At 47.9% G+C, this 20954-nt stretch overlaps 1 protein-coding gene across 10 annotated transcripts in view; it reads right to left on the reverse strand.

The window, feature by feature from the left end:
* The window catches only part of ARHGAP24 (Rho GTPase activating protein 24), a 165127-nt gene that overhangs the window by 66245 nt on the left and 77928 nt on the right, over nucleotides 1–20954 (reverse strand). The window contains exons 1-2 of one of the 10 annotated variants that reach the window (XM_084518681.1): nucleotides 16193–16325; nucleotides 14170–15707 (exon numbers count right to left, since the gene is read on the reverse strand). The exons of 8 other annotated variants lie outside the window; for them this stretch is intronic. The gene's annotated coding sequence lies outside the window, so the exon portion shown is untranslated. Of the gene's footprint in view, nucleotides 1–13446; nucleotides 13472–14169; nucleotides 15708–16192; nucleotides 16326–20954 lie in introns of those variants that run through there. One more of the 10 variants, XM_084518682.1, reaches the window with a different exon arrangement.

Below are 20954 nucleotides of genomic sequence, written 5' to 3' on the forward strand. Positions count from 1 at the left end.
GCACAAAAATGAAAACTTACCAATATAGAAATACCAACATCATTCCCTTACCCTAAGCTTTGCTTCAGCATCCCTTGCCAGCTGAGCGCCAGAGGCCAGTGCTGCCACTGTATGTTTGGGGGGACACTTCTTGGAGGTTACAGGGGCCCAAAAGGCTGCTACACAGCACCGGGGCCATAAATCCTGGCACTCGGACAGACTGACCGACCTCCAGAGCAAACACAGCGCCAGCCCCTTCCCCTCTGCTCTTCTTCATTATCTGTGCTTGCCTGTCCGAGGCTCCCTTGGGCAGTAAAAGCTACTCTGGGCCGTGTTTCTCCTTTCACTCCTCCACCCGTTCCCACACAGAGGCCTTGTCCTGAGGGTGTCAGGAATGCATCTGTCACTCTCCGCCACAGGGAGACTGTCCCCAGCCCAAAGGCAGTATTTAACCCACTTCAAAACATTTATTTCCAACTAATTTACACTTGGGTATTATTGCAGTCTTCCATCTCTTGCATTTTCTCAAAGCTCTTCAGCTGGGAATGGGAAGCCAGATTTTTACAACTACAAAACAAGCTTCCAGACGGAAAGCTGCTTTATGAATTGCTCTTTAAACAAACAGGGAAAGGATTTAGAAGCCAAAGGGAAACACAGCAGCGATGACAGCCAGGTCTGAAGCCTACCTGATAACTCCTGCCTGTTTTTCACCATCCCCTCAGCCACGGCACATAATATAACCATTCTGTTCTGAGCAATGTCAGTCAATATTAATTAAGGGCGCAGGCATTTTAACACAACCACCAGACTGCTCTCTCAGTCTCCAGAACAAAGACATCATTTTCTTGCTCCTGCTCTTCTAAAATAATCTCTGTCCCTGGGTAAATTTAGATTTCAAGGGGAAGTGCAGAAGGTCTCCAAGAACCTCACTCAAGTGCTGCTTTCACTGGGGAAAGGCAGATGTTTTTATCTGCAAAAAAACAAACGGAGTCCCAGGTCGGGGGCAGACACACCCCAGGAAGAAGGATGGTGGCAACGAGCAGTCTGTGCCGGCTGGCAGGTTTTGTTTCTGGAATTTGCTTCAGCAAAAGGTTAATCCCTGACATGTTTCGGGGAGGCAAACACCAAGCTGCCATACATGCAGCCGCATACAATGAAGAGATTTTCATGGCCAGGGACAGAAAGGTCACAGATGCTCGCCAAGTTCACATTTCTCCTACAAAGCCACGGTGAACAGTAAGGTCCTGAGCATGAGCCCCTGCCCCAAGTCACGTGAACACGAACCAAGGAATTTATATCCCAGAAAGCCGGGAAAGGGGCAGAAAGGTACGACGTGCAGGTGCTATAAAGGGTGTCCCCTGTACCAGGCACCCCTAATCGGCGCCAGATGGTACAGTCAAGCTATGACAAAAACGAGGCATTAACAATTCTCAGCAACAAACAAATGAATTTGGTGGACATGGGGTTTTTATGATGCTACGGCTCGAAAGGCCCCACAAACAGACAGGGAAGCCCGTTTTGTGAGCAGGTCTACAGCAAAGCAGCACATTTGCTGGCCCATACACTGCACATTTAAGCTCAGCCTTGCACTAGTTACCAAACTGTTTAGGCTACATCCTTCATGAAGCCAAAACCAGAATTGTCTTGGGCAAGTCCCTCCTGCTCCCAGAAGAACAGGTGAGCTACAGCATGCAGCCACACTACATGACACTACAGACACAGAGCTAAGGGAAACCAGGAAGTCAGAAGGGGAAAAAAATAAGGAATTTTGCCATTGCCAGTAAGGAGTGTTTTTTCTATCCAGAATCAGAGAAAGACACCATAGATCATTGAATGAGAATCGCCTCTAACTTCTTCCTGCCCGCGGCATGCCCTTTTGCTCAAGTTATACCAAACACTACGTCTGCAATCCCTGCAAACCAGTCTGTCACTCGCAGTTCATCCCCTGCCTCCCTTCGGGAGCTCTGCTTTTCGCCAGCTCCTGGAACCGATGCTTTCCCAGCCTCTGGTACATGCAGGGTCAGAAGCAATACAGATGCAGCCATTCCTTCCAGCTTATTCTCCTGGGCTTTTCCTCTAGCAGCTCCAATCTCCTGAACTGCTCTACTCGGATAAAAAGATTGACAGCACTGTAAGAAAGAGGTGGCACAAATAAACCAGCCAATATTTCTTGGGTCATATTCCGAGAGACAATCACAATAAATCCAAATTTCTTTCCTGAATTACATTGCTAGCTTTTTCCTCAGAGCTGTATTTCAGGATACCCTTGAGTACTTCCATATTTTAGTATGCCATTTCCCCTCTATATTTACTAGAATAGCACTTTACCTTGTATTTCTTCTTTACCTCATTCATTTCAAATCTGAGCATCTCTGTTTCTGCTTCATAAAAAACTTCTCTCATAGTAGGCCTACATTTTTTTAAAAATGTAGTTCTTTTTATGAAGTGTCTGACATGAGAAGCTGGGTATTTTTGCAATTTGTCTTCTGCCTCCACATTAACCCTATTCTCATTTTGAATGTTAGGCTTGGAGATTAAAGCTCACTGTTACACTTTGCTCGCAATGAAATGGACTCGATCCTCATTCTATCCTTTCAGACTTCATGCTCACAAGAGGAAGTTTACAATTTTGTGCTTAAACAAACCAAAACCATTCTGCTCACTGGCTTCAGAGAAAACAACATTGTGCAACAGCATACAGCGGTGCAGTATTGCACTCCTCAAAATCCATTTTCTATTTCCCTTCCATTGATTTAACTGAGAGCAAAAGCAGACCCAGGGAAGCATCTCTCCCTCCTGATTCAGGGGAGCAGCTGTTTTCTAAAAGGTTCTGGAGTAAAGCACAGACATCTTCTCCTCCCCTTGCCTTTCTGGAGCAAGATAAGGTGATCTGAGTGAGGCCCAGCCCTGTGGCAGCAGGGTGGAAAGCACCCTGAAGGACATCCCATCCCACTGCCCCCATCCACATCCCCTGGTGAGCGATTATCTACCACCTCCTACCGATGATGCATCTCCCAGGGCAAGCCAAAATAAAGAGAGAATAAAGCTGGACTGCAGAAAGGATCCGTGAGTGCCACCTTGACTTGTGCTAACACACAAACGCTTCCCTGGGTGGTAGACGACAAGGCAAACTTTTCTGTTTGCTTATACTGGAAACGGCTGCCAAAGTGACATGGGAATGAAGCACAATGGTTACATTAATGCTGCTGTTTGCTGAAAACTTCTAAAAATACCACAGTTCTCTACCGCTGCAGTGTGTAACAGCTACTCCTGTAGAGCCGGCATGCCTGCAACACATTCTTAATACGCATTAATTCTGATCTTATTTTAAGAAGGAGAGTTTTTTCCTTAGTCCCCGGTCATTTTTGATGGCAGGAAAAAGCACGTGCCCAAATAATCCTGCCTTCTTGTAGGCTTTACTGAAACCATTCTCTCTAGGAAAGAAAAATCATTTCTATTTACATTACCTAGAAATAAGGGCTCCCTTCTATCAGGAGCGCTGGGAGTTATTCATAGCACATGCTGACATACATGCAGGCTTTCCTACTCCTGACACAATGGAAATTTCTCAGCAGGAAGGATTTCTCTGCCCTCCTGCTGGAGGTGCATTACAGCCACAGCTTCTGTGTCCACACCGATCAACTCAAAGCTGAAATTTTCACGCTACAGAAAGTTTCAGTGGATGCAGGACTCTGCAAACAGACTCCAGTATACACTGACAAATTCCAGTATAAGCTGCTTAGATGTTGGCATCTTTGTAGGACTACAAATTGCAGTGTTAACAAACACATTCAGACAGAAATGCCACAAATTTCATCTGCTCTTCAACCTGGGCCAACGTGTAGCTTTTGGCACATTTTGGAAAAGGCATTTGCCCCCTTCATCACAAACACGACATCCCTCTTAACCGCCGTGTCTCCCTGTTCTCTCCCGGGACACAAAAGCAAAGAGCACACGGAGTACCTCTGCTCCTCACTGCTGCTGCTCCTCTCCACTCCCGGGCTCCCTGCCTGTCTGTCAGGATGGCAGGAGCCGCTGGTTTGTCCCGGCACAGCCCCACCGTCCACCGCTAACGGGCCGCAGCTGTGTCACTCTCCTCCACCGGCCCAATGTATGTTTTATTTCCATTAGGGCAGCTCAGGCTGCTGCCTAAACAGCCCCAGACAAAGATTACGCTGCCGCAGCGGTTTCTACATGGCAGAGCCATTCCCCGTTAATGCCTGTCGTGCCTGCAGCAGCAGGAAGCTGGGCCCTGCAGTGGGCAGGGGGAGCGAGATGGGGCCGCCTCGACGCCAGCTGGCTGCCATCCGCTCCGGGGCAAGCTGTACCTCAGGGCCACCGCTCAGGACTTTTTCAAAACTCACTTCAGAAACCTCATTTTGATTCACGAGATGTAGAAGTGATCGGCCGAGGGGAAGTAAGAGAGCAATCTGCTGGAATCTGCACTGTTATACAGGTCCAGATATAATCGCTTCTTTCTTTTGTACTGCGTACACAATGACTTGGTTCTCCAGATGTGAAGAGCACTGAACAAACACAAGCAGATTCTTTCAGTTTAGATACATAACTAAACGGTGTCAGCTGCAGCAAGGGAATACTCCGAGTGCTCTCAGTGTATACGCCACGCTCAGAATTAGCCCGAACTGATCCCATACATCATGGAGCTGGGAGGCGCTGAGCTAGATTAAACGTACCCGAAGCCCCACGGCACACGTAACAAAAGGGGCAGACAGCACAGCACTGATTCTGCAGTGACGGCAAGTGGCATCGCTCCTACAGATCACAGGAAAATGATGTGCTTGTCACCTGCTTTTGTGATGCTGATACCTCTGTACTAAAAATGCTCAGGTACCTACCGCAAGCAAGTCGATCTTTAGTGCACTGCATTTTCCAGACTAATGCTACGTTTTTACCCTTAAGCTGCTATTAGGAGGTGTGCACGCAGGCAGCGAGCACCTGTCAATTCTGTTCTCAACAAACCAGGAGCTAATAGAGCACCAAAGACAGTTTTCAGCAGTGACATCTCGGCGTTTTGCCTTCCAGCTCCAGCAAGTGATCAGCTATGCAGTACTGCAGCTTGCCTGCTTAGGGCCAAGGAGAGCTTCCTGGTGTAGACTGTGGCCGCTCAGTGACTTTGGTCATCATTAATTAGACAAAAACTGAGCAGGCAAAGGCTTACACACTTCCCTGTGAAGGTGTCCACCACTGGGAATCCTGCCACCAGCGCTGAGGACAGGCTGCCAAAATTAAAGGTCAGGTCCACTCCGTCCTACTGAAGCCTTGCCTGCCTGTTTACAGAAATGGGCTTACCCTAGTTCAGAGTAAGGTGCGGGAGGATCACTGGTTCCATCTGCAACACAGCAGACACAACACAGGCAGACAACAGGAAAAAGGGGTGAGAAACAGAAGGGTTTGTGGTGTTCTCCTTCCTCCTGAAGAAAGCAAGCTTTTGAAGGGTGGAGAGCTCGTAACACTGAATTCATCTGCCAATGTTAGTAACTGAGTGCTGTCAGGACTGAGGTCATCTCAAACTTTGATATTTTCAAAATAGTCAATACCTGGAAAAAATGCTTCCTCTGCTGAAAAATATCCAGGCATTTCCTTTGCTAAAAATAAATTACGTCCTACACATTTAGTATCTAAAGAATCCAAAGCCAGGCATGAGGTTCCAGCTTGCAATGACTTGCTGTGTTGCCTGTTTGCCTCCTTTTGGGGTTGTTTTTATTGGGAGGACATGGAAGTACTGAGTGGCCAACACACAAATGAGTGCTCAAACATCTTGCAAAATGATCTTTTACATGTACAAATCATCAGATAAATACAAATGCACAGTATTTGTGAACACAGGGCATTATACACTGTATAGCATCCAGCTGAGGAAGAGCCACCTCAGCTGCATCGATTTAAATTTCATTTAAACATTGCTCTCACATTCCAGTTCCGGCAGCAATAACCACAGGAGATGAGGCAAACAGTCCCCTCTGCAAAGTCACAACTCCAGCTTGTTGCGGAGAACAATACCTGCTGAACACACATCCTGTCCTGGTGCCTGCAAATGGAGAGGCTGAAGGCTTCACCCTACAGCATCTTCGCAAGCCTTAGGTAACATGGTGCCCTCGAGTTGCCCACTTGGTTCCCAGTGTTCACGTGCCAGACTGTGGGGCTCTCTCTCTTCACTTCGGTGCCATTTTGGTCTGTTTTTAAGTGAATACTGCAATCACCTACTCTTGTTTGTATTGTCTTATCCCATCCCATCATGATCTATCGCAGACCCTCTGTGTCAGCCAACTGCATGTTAGAGCTCCCCCACTGAAGCCTCCAGGCAGGAATTCAAAGCAATTTAATAACAATAACAATAACTGCTGCTTCAAAACTGCACAACTATCCTCTGGCAGCAGAGTTCATGGCCACAGAAACCTGCTGCCATTTCTGCAGCCTTCCTTGCTCGAAGGTTTCTCTGGGGAGTTGGGGAACAGGTAACAGCTCGCTGGAGCTGAGCTGAGCAGCTCTGCTCCCCAAAGACAGGTGTACTGTTATTACTCATCTGCTGTCAGATGAGTAAAAGAAAAAACAGTTGTGTCCAGGCCTTCCTTCTACTGAACCGCTGGGAAAAAAAAAAAAAAAAAAAAAAAAAAAAAACACTTTTATTTTCCAGGAAGATCAGAAGAAGAAAACATGAGCTACAAACGTCAAAGCAATCAAATGAGCATGGAGTTAACCCACTGATTCTCATCCACCCATTTTGTTGGTGCATGACTGCCCTCACTATTACACCTGCTCATCTATACTGTGATACTGTGCTTGGTAAAGAAAATGGAACAAATGCTAAGGGCTTGAGTAAATGAAGGTTTTGCCTTCCTTACTCCAGACTGCTCCCTGCTTCTTGACAACTCGGGCAGCCTTGTCCTGAGAGCCAGCCTCATCAGCTGAGGTGAACAACCAGGCACCGAAGGGTGGAAGAGGGTTTCCGTGTGGGATGGAGCACCAGGAAGCGCAACTGATTTTCACTGCCGCTTCAGCCCTTGTTCCTCGGTGGTCCTGAAAACTGGGTGTCACATCGTGCTACCAATAAATGCCACTTTCCTGGTGAAGCAGTTCACAACAATGCAGTCAGGGTCTTTTCTCCCTTTTGCTCAGGCTGGAGTCAGCAGCACCCCACAGTCAGTGCGGGAATGCCGGCTGTCTCCACAGGACGTGCTGCCCCCTCCACAGGAGCTCGAGCTACCAGGCGTTACACCAGCAGCCTCAAAGCAGGATCCGTCCCTTCCCTGCACAGCAGCATGCCATGCAGCATCGATGCTGTACCTTCAGTGTGCTCTGCTCTGCCTGGGCCCTGATTTTCACCACACACAGAGCACAACAGCCCAACAACTACATTCAGACTTCAGCTACCCAGAGCCAGACATACAGAAACCCTGCGCACCCCCCAGGGTATACTTCTTTGCCTGAGCTTCCTAAAAATAGCCCTTCAGAACAGAATGAGGCTTTCAGGGTTTCTCTCTTTTTTGCTTGGTTTTGAAAAGACTTCCTCATCCATACACTTTTGTTGCTTTTAGCAACTCACAGGTCACAAAGCAGAAAGTTTTCTGACAAAGGAGACATGCCCTATATACAAGCTGTGTTATATATCCTTGCCTGCTTATGGAGTAAAGCAAAATGTTGCACACAAAGAGGGAGTCGGGATTAGGGCTTCTGCTTGTGCCTCCTCAGTATCTTTCTGCGCAGCATTGGTGAATTCCTTTAAAATTTCTCTACCACATTTTCCTCATTCTGCGAAAAAAGCAATTAAGAATATTTACTGGCCTCACAGGGAAGGCACACTGCTTCAGTTAATTAAAGCTTCTGAAGACTTTAAGATCACCCAGCGAAGGGCTTTACGGGAATGCCAAGTGTGTAATAAAGCCAGAAAATGACCCGGCAGAGACACAAAGGTCGTATCTGAAGTGAAGTGTGTCCAGTGAAGGTCTCATTGAGATTTAAACCAAAAAAAGTTGTCGTATAAATGACTACAACATGCTTTCTCACTGTAGCTTGACTGAGATTTTACAATGTGTGTGAGCTCACACGCTAGCTGGTGAGCTGGAAGGAATGCATTTAAAGGCAATTTGCAAATCAGAGGCACCTGACACAAACCGCTACCTATAAACATCCTAACTGCTTCAAGAGCTGTAAAAAGACGCAGTGAGGGCCCACGCAAGCCCAAGTAAAAATGCCCCTCGCTGCTACATATCACTGCCTTAGGCAAAAGCCTAATTTTGTTGTATTAAAAGAGGAATCAGCCCCTTTCAATACTACAAAGCCTGAAGGCCTGTGGTGAATGTGTTCTTAGAGCACTGAAGAACAGGATGCCCTGAGCTGTGAGGGCAGCAAATGAGGCACACCAGGACAGAACAAGGTGTGCACAAGGGCAGGGGACACAGCAAGCTGCTAGAAAGCAAGATACCACGCAGTGGCTTAAAAAAAGGCAAAGATAAAGCTAAGTTCATCCATTCCCCTCAGGATGCTTCTAGGTTCTCCTTCAGGATGGATTGGTGCCGGCAGTGCTCACTGGAGCAGACACATTAGGCACGTAAGATGCAATACTTAACTTCTGTAGGAGGAAAACACTCACGCAGGCTGCAGATGATGTTGTGATCCAGAGCACTAAGGTTGCTGGCACTAACTCATCACCACAATCTTTCTGAAAAAACACGGAGTTGGCCTAAAACTGGTCGATCAACCTTGTGTGACTGCTTCTATTGACTGCACGACTTCCCACCTGCAGCGTTTCAGATTCACCAGCTACTGTCCAAAAATCAGATTTACAGGTTTCTGCCAGTAGCAACCAGGATGAAAAACCTGTTTGTGGATCTTAGAAAGAAAAGATGATACACAACAGGAAAATATAAAAATCAAGGCCTAAGGCATAATCCAATTCCACAAAAATGGCTTTTACTTCCAAGACTCCTTAAAGCTTAAATGCAAAAATTATTTCCTGAGGACACGTTTCACATTCAAAGCAGCCACAGCTCTTCTGAGTGCCTAAGCAAATACACTTGCACATACCTCTTTTAATAAGAACAGGTTTTTCTATCTCATCTTTGATCATTTATTGCAGGTTCTGATTGCACGGCCATGTCTCAAAATTCAAGATACTCTGGTCTTAGTTTTACACCTTCATTCTATCTTTCCATTAGTTTTCATGTTAGGAGTGCAAAATTACGAAGCCACTAAGCCACCTTGTCTTTTACATTAAGCAAAGATTTCAGTGTCAGGTGATGGGAGGACATGAACAAGTGGCACCCAAACACACATCTCTTGCCACTGGTAACACAACACCAGCAATCAGCTCCCCGAGAGGTGGGTGTTCATAATCCATAGACAAGCATGGCAGCTCTTCACTATTACAGGGAACATCTTTAGCTTTTGGGCGCTTCATATCAGGAAGTTAGTATTTGGTCATTACAAGTCCAGCTCATTTGCAGTGCCAATGTCCCCTGGGTGGAATAAGGTGAACTAAGCAAAGCCCAAAGCAGAACACAAACAAGGAAACTGAAACAACTGCTGGGTGTTAGCTCTTCCACACGCTCTCAGCCAACAGTCCTAAGCACTAACATGGACGAGTATCATCTGTGCTCTCCCCAAGCATATGACAACTGTTTTTAAAAGGTATTCTCTTCTGCTCCTAGCTGCCTTTTATTCCTTTATAAAGTGTAAAATATTCAGCCTGAAAAATGCATCCCTTTTTCACTGATGAAAAAAATCATGTCCATCTCTTCGTGAGTACCATTCACTGCTCAGCTTTTCATCAAGATCTATCTGCAGTCCTGGAGAAGGGGCACATTATCAGGAGCATCATGCAGAGCAGCTCTTGTCCCAACCTGAACAACCCCACGTTCCTGGTGGTGGTGAAAACCTGACACTTATTTTCATGCTTAAAACCAACAACGCACTTCTCACAAGATCTGGTGTGTTCTTGAAAAATCAGCATCAAAAAATCTGCAACTGCTCCTCTGGCAGCAGGAACGAACAGTGGGAACTCACCTGGTTACGTGTGCTGTATTACAGTGCTTCGTAAGTCAATAAAGTCTGTCTTGGAAGAAGAGGGAGCTGCAGGGTCTGCGGGTAACGGTCAGGTTAAGCACTGCAGTCATCTGCACCATCTGACTGACATTCACAGACAGAAAAGTCAATGACTTCATTTAAGGATTAGAACGAGGTTGGTTTTGTATCAGACTTGGCTTAAGAAGGATGAGCTGGATTCATTACAAAATGAAGTTTAATTAATAGACTATTTCAAGTTATAATTAGCTAATGAAGTTTAGGGAAAAAAAATGGAAAGCAGTTTTAAACTGAAGTATGTAACTGATTTACAGCTCTGCAATTACAGTACGTGAAAAAAGACAATGTGATAACTGCTCATCTCCAGGAAGCTCAGAAGCCATTATTTCTTTGAACTTATGATTAAATGCCTCAACGCAGTCTGGACTTCACAATTTGCTTTTGAGCTGTATTGCTTTCTTTTATAGTCTGCAGAAGATACAGGGTGCACTAGCGACGTGCAATCTATCTCTTTTTCATCCCAGACTGTACAATAAAGACAGAAGGAAATTGCTTCTCCTTGAGCCAAGACTTCTGTCCATTCTGTGAAGATGCATGGACATTAAGGTACGAGCATCACCCAGTTTTAGGAAGAGAGAGCAGGAGGCAGCAGCAGCCCCTCAACAGAGCAGGGCAGCTCTGCAATACTGAGAAGCAGCTCCAGAAGAGGGGTGCTCCAACACCCCCTGTGGTACCACCTCCGGCTGAACCCAGCGCATGGCAGGGGACCAGTGGCACAGCGTCTCACCCACCGACCCAACTGAGAGGCTTAGGGCTGCAGGGAAAGAGGAGGAAGGGATTTTATATCCCGATACTCTGCAAACACGTGCTCACTTCATAACACCTCCTGGGAGCATTGCAACCACCTCTCACGTGGTAAGACCCACACTACCAAACAAATCCTTGACAGCTGATGTTTTGGTGTGTCTTTGAGTAAGGCAGCTAAGAACAGGCATAGTTTTTCTGAGGTAGTGGAGTTTTTTGCTTTAAGGACCAGAGTCTTTCCAGCACAAAAGGTACCAGAACATTGGGATCAGATGATCCAGCCACACAGACCACCTTCTGTGTCAGGCTGATTCTAGCACACAGCAGCCAGCACACCCTCACTACCCCTGTTTTTGAACTGCAGAGCTGGCTTGCCTTCACCTGTCATATGAAATTTGTGACTGGCACGCTCCAGGCTTTCACCTTTGCCACCATTGATGGCTTTGTTGATGGCTTCAGCTCCTCTCCTTTGCTGTGCAGCTCTCTGAACTGTTTCATTATTTGGCCTTTTCTGCCCTTTGCACATCAGAACTTCTCAGATAACTCCCTCCATCTGTTCAGCTGCTCTGTGAAGCACTCCATTTGAAAGGCTGCGTGCTGCCCTGTGCTAACAGCATGCTGCTACGCTCTTGAGCTAGTAGCAGAAGAGCTATAGCACAGATTCTCCAGCAGAAATGCTGTTATCTGCTCTTGCAGTTTCCCCTCTCCACAGAGCCATAAACATTTTCCATGCAGTAACACTATCCAGGCTGTGTCAAGTGTGGAAAATAGAACTTGAAGGCTCAAAATCGGGCAAGAGCAAGATCTCTTTGGAGGTATCAGACGCTCCTGTTGAGGGCTGGGACACTGCAAGCACAGCAAACCACCTGGAAAGGAACAGGGAGCTTCTCAGGCCAAGCAAGGCTGCAAGCGCAGAGCTGCTAACAAGCAACTAACTTGAAGAAATGACTAGACATGAACAAGTTGGAGTTCTTACTAAATATTAAGACCCTAATTTTAATATCTGTTGCCAAAGGACTCGATTAGCCCCGCTGCTCGCAGATCGGAACAGAGGAACAACGTGTGGGACTCCAGCCCACACGTGCCTGTCCCTGCCCTGTGTGGTGCACAAGGCATCATCCTCCTGCAAGGCAGTGTGATGCCTCCTGCCCAGGCATCTTCCAAGACGAAGGAGTGGCCACAGCAGTGATGGCTCCCCGTCCATGAGCTCCCCGTCCAAACAGTTTGCTTGGTAGCAGCCCACAAAACACTCAGGTTAACAGGAGGAAGCAGACCAGCACACGGTGTTGCCTGAGACGTTTCCAGTCCTCCTTTAGAGCAGTTGCTAACATTTGTGCATTTGGTCTCCATGCGCAGACACACAGCTTTGACCTACACAGAGACGCACAGCGTCTCCCAGAGATGTGCTGTTTGCAAGAACCCTAAACAGTTGCCATTGAAATTCTTGTGAAACCTCATCTACTTTTTCCAGAATTAACCCAACTAATTATAATCTTAATTATTCAGAGCACATAATAAGTTCTAGAGTATAGGAACTCTGCTGAATTCAGATGATGGAGTACTTGACTCTTCATTCCACTTGCCTTCATTCAGTAATCAGTGTTGTGACTGGCAACTCAGTGATCGGTGCTAGAAACTCTTTCTGGAGGAGGTAAATCTAGTTTGCCAGCATCAGTGAGGACAAATCAGCAGACTTTAATTCTGATATTTGATTTTACTTTTTTTTTTTAAAGCCCTAAAACATCATTAAAAATCTCATCTCACATGAACATGACTGATCACAGCCAATCGTCTTGACTCAGTCCATACAAGCTTAAGGCCAATACATCTTATCAACACCCTGTTTGTGCCATCTGCACAACGCACACCCAAACACACGCATCTAGCAGGAACACGCAGAAAGCTTGGCCGTGAAGCTGCCCCTTCGCCTCTCTTCAGCAGAGCTGGGGCAGAGGCGGTGACCACAGCAGCTCTGAGAGCAGTGCGTGGCCCTGGCCGGGACAGCCCGTTTCGGTAGCACACGTTCCCAGCACGTGGAGGAGGTGGCAGCAGCTCGGCCAGCTGATAGGCAGGGGTGTTAAACCCAGGCTTCGTGGGAATTCAGCTGTGCCCCTTCCTCGTGCGTTCCAACAACGCATCGAGAAAGAGGCACGCCATGCTCTTTTAAGATAATATTGTCACAGACAGTGCCATGCCCACAGTTGTTTCAAAAAGCAGCTAAACTTGAAGGCTCACCCTGAAGTCTGAGACTGACCAAAGCAAGGACTTGGCAAACATTGCACAAACAAGTTGAAACAAAAGGCTGAAAACACAAAACAGCGAAGCATAGACAACTACCCCAGGTATATCACGTGTGTGAAAGCTTCCTTCCCTAACCCCAGTTGCTGTTCCCGTGCCTGTGAAAGCCAGGAGCTGCACAACCAACAGCCTGGAGCCCTCTCTCCAAACGAAGCACACTTTAAGCAGCTGCTACACGGCATCAGCTCCACAAACTGAGGAGGCAGCGGGCAGGATGCTGCCGAAGTCCAGGAGCTCGTCTCCTTGGCAGCATCACAACAGGGCCACGGCACACCACGGAGCACCAACCCTCTGGGAAATAAACCTGAGGCCCCGAGATCTCACCTGGCAGGAGCGCACGCTGGCAGCGGAGTCCGCGAGGGCAGGGGCACCGCGGGCACGACAGCCCCGGGGCTGCCGCTATCGGCTGGCTGGCGGCCGTCCCCACCGTGACTCCATCGCCTGGGAATGGCAACCACCTCGCCCCTGGGACTGCGGGCACAGACCCCACGGGACCAGCTTCCTTGGCGTGGGGCTGAGCCGTGCCAACCACCACGGGGACAAAGGGAGGTCGGTGCTGCTGCCCGAGAGAGGCCGCGCAGGGAGAGCCGACCCGCACCAGGCACCGCGCTCAGTCTGCCAGGAGCGCCCACGGGCTGCTCCGATCGAACCCCCTCAGTCCCAGGCAGGGGATTTTTCTCTTGCGAGTCGATAAAGTTAGCAGGGAGGGAGGAAGGGGTTGTAGTACTTGGTCACAGGCTACTCACCCCGACACTGAAATGGCTGTGTTTTTTTTTTGTTGTTTTGTTTTTAAAGCAGAATGCCTTCACTTCAGAAACTTTTTCACTCCTGCCATTTGCTAACTCGCCCAAGATACTGTAAAACCCCAGAAAAGGCTAGGAAAAAAAAAACTGGAGAGGGTTTTAAAAGCTGACGGTCAGGACAGGAATTTACGGAATGAAATCTTTAAAGGCAAGAGCAGATAGAGCCAGCCAGCTAACGCTTTCCTGCCCTGTCTCTGACCAGCGGATCCACTTCCCGGGCACACCAAGGGTTACAGGATTTTACCTGCTCTCGATGAGGGCTTCTCCACATCGGCTGGGTCTCCTCGGCGTAGCTAACAGGCTGCCGCGTCTCCTGTCGGCTCCAGCAATCACAATGTCACAGCTCCCCGGGCCTTACAATCAAGTGGTTTGTTGTAAGAGAACTAAAAATAGTGCTGAATTTTTCGCTGAAGCACTTGCTTGAGTGAGCATAGTGCCAGTCAGCCCATGCGTTAGGGAGCTGCATGCAGACCTTTAGTATTAAATACAGCCCAGATTTTCCTGGAAATATGGCTGCTGACTTTTTTAAACAGAGTTCTCTCTCTCTCCCGCCCCCCCCCCCCCCCCCCCCTTTTTTCTTTTTCTTTGAAGGACAGCAAAAAATAAATCCCTCTTTCTGACCACTCAGAGACAAAATGAGTGGAGTTGTTTTAAGAATGTCCTCAGGGAAAGAGTGAGTCACTTAAGCTGCTTTTATGATAAAGATCCCTGGAGGAAGTCTATCTCCTTAGTAAGTAGTCTCCAAGTTGTTCAGGGATCTGTCTGCCCTGCTGGAAAACAAAGTTTCACATTGTTGGGTTTTACAGTTTTGTGTTTGTTTTTCTAATAGTCTTAACACCCGCTTCCACCACAGAGTTAACAGCGGCACGGGAACTGGAACAGGATTTGGTACCAGCTAACACACCAGGAGGGTGGCAGCAGAAGGGGCTGTTCTGCAGGGCTGTCGGTGTGCGACCCACGGGGACACTGCACATGAAAGCACACAGCCCAGGCTGCAAAGTGCAGGACAGAAATCCGAGGTAATTATTTTGCCAAGATTCTCATTGCTGTGGCTTGAGAACAATCACCGAAGATGAAGGCTGCAAAAACACCGTTTGAGACACCAACACCAGTGCTGCCAACATCCAAGCTGGGATCCCAGGAGCATATTTAGACGCAAAACTCCCCATCAGCGTACACCAGGCTTGCACACTTTTACACTGCTGGACGCAGGCAGACGTAGCAAAGAAGCTGAGAAGTGAGAAGATGCAGGCAGCTGCTGGCAACAATTGTTTGTGGCATTATAAAAGGCTGGTAAAGCTAAAATCCATCTCCTGGTGGTTGCTTTGGTCGTGAGGCAGACACCAGAGTTCACCTGGCAGCACGCAGGGACTTCCAAACCATGTTGAGGGTTGGGGCTGATCGCTGCCCAGCTGATGTTACTCCATAAAAGCATCAAGGATTCCCCTCTCTATCATAACGCACACCGCCGAGAAGGTGACATCTATATCTTTACTCTGAGACTTCCTCAGGCACCATAAATTTGCAAGAAAAATTATTTCTTCACTTCCATAGAGAAACTGCCACTGGCAGAGACGCTTTCCATAAGCAGCTGTCCCGAGCTGTATTTGTAAGTTTACATTTCTGTACATACACACACAGCTGCGAGAGAAAGATGCATGTATTTCAAACCAGTATTTTAGGACAGATTCAAACACTAGGAAGTCGGAGAGTTTCTGGGAATACCAGAGGAGAAATGCTGTTTGCAATATCCTTAGTTTGGTCGGTTTTCATATGAAGAAGCTGAAACAGAGGAGATCAACAGTATATGGTCTGTTTGGCTGTTAATGTAAATTGTCTCTGCGTTTTTCTTTCTTCCCTCACATGCTTTCGAGCACTTTTATTTTTGTTGCAAGGAGAGGAGAGCTGCAATCTTTCCTCCCTTGTGGGAGGACTGGCAAATTCCTCCTACTCTTTTTCACTGCTGACAAAACACGCCGTAGACCTCTGCATCTACTTAGCAGCAGAGGCAGCCACAAACACAGCAGCGTCTTCGTTCCTGCTTCACTCTCCAGCTATTGTTTATACAGAGAAAGAGCATTAACAGAGCACACGTCTCTCGCTAATTTAGCCTCGCTCTGCCATCTGCTACTTCCCCATAAGCTGACCCTAATGAGAAAATACTTTAAAACACACTTGAGGCCCAGCTGCACCCAGTCAAGCCACCAGAGGAGGGGAACATTCCCCTCCCAGTACGTCATCCCCCAATGCTGCATCCCTGCCCCTACCCGTGCCAGGGGAATGCTCCCTCCTGTCCGGATGGACGTCGCCCCGGGCCGCAGCCCCTTGCAGCCATGCCGAGCAAGGATCCAGCTCGATACCACCTTCCGCAGTGCTCCACGGTCCTCCCCACCCACCTGGGGTACAAAAGGGAGAGCTGTGAGCTTTGCAGACCAGCAGCCAGCTTTCTGCAGCTGCTCTGGTGGGAGGACACCGCGGGCAGAGTGACACGAGCACCCGGCAGGCAGCTCCTGCCCGAGCAGCCAGGCGTTGGCTCGCACTGCACAGGGAAAGAGTGGAAAGAGTGGAAACACAGGAGTGTCTTTGCCAAGATTTGGAGAAGTTCAGTCCTGAGCTGGCAACGAGATCACTGCCGCTGCTGCCCTGCAGACGGCTGCACCGCATCACAGCGAGGATCAGCAATCTGCCACTGGAAGGGCTGCTGCTGAGACCCTCCAGAGACAGTTCCTCCTGAACATCCACCTAAACCCCCAGAGCACTGCCACCCCCCTTGGTGCAGGGGCAGGACAGGGATGGAGATGTGCTGGGGCCCAGCAAAAACATCCACTGCCCGGGAAGGCACTGCTGTTTTCCTAACTGCTACCAAAGCAGCAAGTGGTCACAGACCGTGAGCTTTTCTTCACTCGGATATACTGTGCATCGCAGACCTAGAGGCAAACCAGGGCACATTTCCAGCACGCACCTCTGCTGTTATCCTGTAACACACTGGAGGGCCACGCTTTGCGTATGAATGACCCAGCTGAGGCAAAGGGCAAGAGCTGGGCACAGGTGAAGGAGCATCTTGGTTTCAAAAGGGGCCCCTGAAGAGCACGGGGTGTTCTGTCACCAGCCTATTTCACATACGCTCTTCACTCATCATAAAGCAGGAGCAGCTCTGTGATGCCCTGCTGCCCCTCGGCCAGCCCTTGTCTTTCATTTGACATGCGCTGGGAGCATGACTTCGGGAGGGTAACAGCATCAAAAAATGAAGATTAATCACCCATGAAAGGTGCAGAGCACAGCACAGAGCACAGTTCCATATTATTACCTGATCACACCAACTGGTTAGACACTTCTGCTCCGCCTCTTAGGTCCAGGGCCTGCTACTTAAAATATTTGCTTCAAGTTTCCAACATCCCTATGAAAAGACCCTTCCTTATTACTGCAGAGACCATAACTGAGCACTCCGGGATTATTTGTAATGCTTCACGTGACCTCAGAAAGCGATTTTTTTTCATTGTGCATGTTTCAGTGGGATTTAAGGCAGGAATGTGCTCAGAGGTGCCAGCAGGGCTACACCCATGTGTAAAGACAGTAACACCCAGAGACGCGAATCCTAAGGATCATACACCACTGTAAATTTGGCTGTCCGATGGATCCCTTGTGCTTTATGTCATGCATTTAATAATATGAGCACAAACACATCAAAGAACAAGTATGAAGGAGGACAGCTAAGCCATGTGGGTATTCATAGAAGAATGCTGAGGAAGAATCCTAAAAATACAGAGCACTCCCCAACTGCTTTGTGAATTTCATGTGACAAGAACACGTCGGGTCCTCTGTTCAAAGCTCCCAGACAACGCGGGGATGTCCCGATTTGGATCTGCCCTCTACATGATCCGCAAGTCTCTCGTTGTCAGTAAAGTGTAATCCCTATTGGAAGTAAAGCTGGCAACTTGGCCCTTAAAATTGCTAAAAGAAATGCGCTAGGATGACAGGCATTACAAGGAGTTCCTATGAGAAACCCAACTGGTTTTCTGATTACTCCACAGGATGCAACTGGGCTACACGCGTTTTGGGGGTAGGTGAAAAGTCAGTCACAGGCAGGACTAGAACAGCAAACTAAAGGACATACCAAAAGGGAGAGGAGATTGCAATCACAGAAAATGGGAATTGGGCACAGAAATGATTTCCTGTGAGATACAGATGCAGCATCTGGTTTTACATATCATAACACAGGAATAAATCTTCCCAAGCTCTTTCCTTCCAACTGCACCACGGGCCAAATCCAATTCAGCTGATACGTAAGAAATGAGCCTTCCTCTGCAGGTGCGCATATTTGGGGGTTTTGTATTTGCAACCCAGGGGGATGCCCAAATAGCTCGTCTGACATACCAACATCTTCTCATGGAAGCTTCGGTCAGCTGTACCACATGAAGGGCTCTCAGCTGCACAACTGTTTCACTTGCCCAATTACATTTTTGGCTGCCCTCCTGCCCTTCAGCTTAGACAAACTCTCTCCAGGAGCTAGGTCACAAGGAGGAATTGCCAAAATATGCTACTTCTCAAAGAGCTTATTCCTAGGGGAAACAGGAAGCATGAGAAATGTTATAGCAGGTCTGGAAGAATATTTTTTTTCTGCTGAAATCTGTTACAACATCTTTTCTTTCTTCCCCTTGTATCTGTTACTTTGAACTGCACAGGTTTATAAACACATATCAGTACGCCAATGGCCCTTCAGACATGAACTCGTTTTCAGTTTTGATGCTGAGAAAGTATGGTGTTTGTGTAATGTGCTTGTCCTCCTGGCATAAGCAAACACCAGCTGTTATTTACTTGGTTTTTAAAAAAAGTAAACACAAAATTATTAATTAAATAGGGAATTCAGAAAGCTTAGATGTGGATTCAAAATGTATTACGCAGTCACACTAGCTTGAAGTCAGGGAGAGCACAGGAAACCTGACGGATCCTCCAGCACATTCCCAAAAGCAGCAGCTTGATGCTTTACGTACGTGTGCCATGAGTACCTTGTTCGACAGAGTATGGACTTTGGTACGTTAGGTGATTAATCAGAATAGACCATTATAAGCTGAGAAGAGCCCAAATGCTTGTTCTGCCTGAGGCTCCCTCCACACCACACTGAAACACTGGTGACAGCAGCACCAAGGTTTCAAATCCAGAGAGTAGATGAGGAAATAAGCAGAAGTTCTGAAGAAGAATGTGGTTTTGAGGTTTGATCATGACAAATCAACCCTCTAGGTGAGCCAGAAAAAGCCCTAATCTTGCTCTCTCGAACGGGAAACATAACTCCTCAAATTCTCTGCTGTTAGGGAGCAGCAAAAGCACAGGTTGCTGTTTCCTGCAAGGTTTGTTTCCCAGCAAGTTCTCCTCCAACAGCCCAGTGAGATGTGCCTATGGGGCAGTACAGCTCCTCTATAGGACCCAACAGTGCAACCCCAGTTATGAATCAGGAGTTACAAACACTGAAATCACCTTGAAATGAACAAGTCATTCTTTTGTGCTTCAAACAACACCTTGTTCCTTCACTTGTCTTCTAATTTTTGTGTACGTTGAAGCTTTCTTCTCAAACTAGGAAGTCTGGAAGGCCACAGCTCTGGTGAGTTGGGACAGGCGTCTTGCTCCTGCCAGGGAAGCATCCCGAAACAGGACTGCCATCAGGAGCAGCTCTGGCAGCCACGTCAGTGCAAGAGGCAAGGGCAGGAGGACTGCATCTTGCTCTGGACAGAAGGAGTTACAGGAGAAGAGGCATATTGGGCCTCTGCTCTCTTAAAACTTCTGGGTGGGTCTTGTGCTACCTGCCAGCCCACAACACCATTGCTGTTGGGCAATCCCAACTTGGAGGGTGATAATCACTGCTCTGCTGAGACAGTGGAAACATGTTTCTTCCAAAGTGCTTTGCCGGCAGGACCTTTCAAGGTCCTCGAGAAAGCAGTGACTTACAGCTAACGTATAAAATATTAACATCTGCGTTAGATCGCACATCTGGACCCTGGTAGTCGCGATGGATTACAGCACTGGTCCCAGAGGAGACCTGCCCTATGCTGTGTAACTTTGTCAGGAGGCCAGCCACGGCTGCTTTCTCACCATTGTGTGGCATGACACGTTTTTTTATATGCCAGGGCTTCCAGGAGAGCACAGCAGCAACAGGTCAAGAACTGGCTGTGCACCGCCATCTCCCAGCTCACAGACAGCAACCCGCCAGCTAAGACTAGAAGGGTGCTCCAGAAGCGTGGACCCAAGCAGGCTGGAAGGCCAAGTTAAATGTCTGTACTTCGCGCTGATCCAACTTTGAGAAAGAGCCAGGGGAACAATACGGTGAGAAGGCAGAAATCTCACCTTCGGACACAAAAGTGCTTTTGTTTAGTTTGTAAGCAGACGCAGAAGAGTAGTAGTAAATACTCACTTATTTTCCATTTACTTTGGAGCTAAGTCCTAAAATAATAAGGGTCAACTGAGCATTAACTACTCTCTTCAGGGGACCAGATGAAGAGAACAGACATTCCTGGAGCTAATGCCAATAAAATATCTTTGCGAAAGGAGTTGCATAAACATAAACAGATTATTCCTCTAGGCTACAATAAACGGATAAATATTTTTCTCTCCTTTCCACAGATAGCAAAACAAATGTACCGAGGCAGCAGCGAAACACCTAGGAGACCAGGGAAGGGCAGCTGCAGAACAGCAGCGTAACGCCCAAATTCCCCAGCCTCTGCTCACTCCAGTGCTGCTCCGGAGGTGCCCCCACCAAACAAGCCCTGTCCCACAGCAAAGGCAGGGGACGGCTGTTACCTCGTGCCTAATGTGGTTTGCACTGAGAAGCCCGAGTTTACAGCCTCAAAGAGCATCCTTCCTACCTGCACGGCCATTTCGGCAGCTGCTTGCTCCTCAGCAGCCCCTACTTCTTTGGTCAGTCCTGCGTGGGGAGAAAAAGCTGTGAGCATCCTCCCAAGGGTGAGACTGAAACATGTTTGGGGCGCAGCCCTGTCAGAAAACATCCAGGCTCGTTGCTAGCATGCAGCCAAGAATGTA

Source organism: Aythya ferina, assembly GCF_964211825.1.
Source record: "Aythya ferina genome assembly, chromosome: 4".
Taxonomy (NCBI): Eukaryota; Metazoa; Chordata; class Aves; order Anseriformes; family Anatidae; genus Aythya; species Aythya ferina.